General features: G+C 42.1%; 1 non-coding gene across 1 annotated transcript; it reads left to right on the top strand.

Moving 5' to 3' along the window:
• Positions 1-1,129: 1,129 nt before the first annotated feature.
• LOC130952079 (small nucleolar RNA R71) lies at positions 1,130-1,237 on the top strand. The gene has a single exon (XR_009074260.1). It is a non-coding gene; the product is annotated as a small nucleolar RNA R71 (small nucleolar RNA).

Below are 1,237 nucleotides of genomic sequence, written 5' to 3'. Positions count from 1 at the left end.
TGGAGAACTTCCCAGGGTCCTGCCTCTTTTGAGGTAATTTCTGCCTAGACAAGTCATCCAATTCTTTGGTGAGCAAAGGGGGTTCGTCCTCCCAAGTCTCATTTCCAAATAACTTGTCATTTAGCTTCATGATTGCTCCAAGGTATTTAGCAACTTGCTCTTCAGTGACATACTCATCCTCTTCAGAGGAAGAATACTCATCAGAGCTCATGAAAGGCAGAAGTGAGTCCAATGGAATCTCTATGGTCTCATTTTGAGCCTCAGATTCCCATGGTTCCTCATTAGGGAACTCATTGGAGGCTAGTGCACGCCCATTGAGGTCTTCCTCAGTAGCATTCACTTCCTCTCCTTCCTCTCCAAATTTGGCCATGTTGATGGCCTTGCACTCTCCTTTTGGATTTTCTTCTGTATTGCTTGGAAGAGTACTAGGAGGGAGTTCAGTAATTTTCTTGCTCAGCTGTCCCACTTGTGCCTCCAAATTCCTAATGGAGGACCTTGTTTCAGTCATGAAACTTTGAGTAGTTTTGATTAGATCAGAGACCATAGTTGCTAAGTCAGAGGGGTTCTGCTTAGAATTCTCTGTCTGTTGCTGAGAAGATGATGGAAAAGGCTTGCCATCGCTAAACCTGTTTCTTCCACCATTATTGTTGTTGAAACCTTGTTGAGGTCTCTGTTGATCCTTCCATGAGAAATTTGGATGATTTCTCCATGAAGAATTATAGGTGTTTCCATAGGGTTCTCCTAGGTAATTCACCTCTTCCATTGAAGGGTTCTCAGGATCATAAGCTTCTTCCTCAGATGAAGCATCCTTAGTACTGCCAGGTGCATTTTGCATTCCAGACAGACTTTGAGAAATCAAATTGACTTGTTGAGTCAATATCTTGTTCTGAGCCAGAATGGCATTCAGAGTATCAATCTCAAGAACTCCTTTCTTCTGATTTGTCCCATTGTTCACAGGATTTCTTTCAGAAGTGTACATGAATTGGTTATTTGCAACCATTTCAATTAGTTCTTGAGCTTCTGTAGGCGTCTTCTTCAGATGAAGAGATCCTCCAGCAGAGCTATCCAAAGACATCTTGGATAGTTCAGAGAGACCATCATAGAAAATACCTATGATGCTCCATTCAGAAAGCATATCAGATGGACACTTTCTGATCAATTGTTTGTATCTTTCCCAAGCTTCATAGAGGGATTCTCCATCCTTCTGTCTGAAGGTTTGGACTTCCACTCTAAGCTT

Source organism: Arachis stenosperma, chromosome 9 (assembly GCF_014773155.1).
Source record: "Arachis stenosperma cultivar V10309 chromosome 9, arast.V10309.gnm1.PFL2, whole genome shotgun sequence".
Classification (NCBI taxonomy): Eukaryota; Viridiplantae; Streptophyta; class Magnoliopsida; order Fabales; family Fabaceae; genus Arachis; species Arachis stenosperma.
This window is presented reverse-complemented; position numbering and strand designations above follow the sequence as displayed.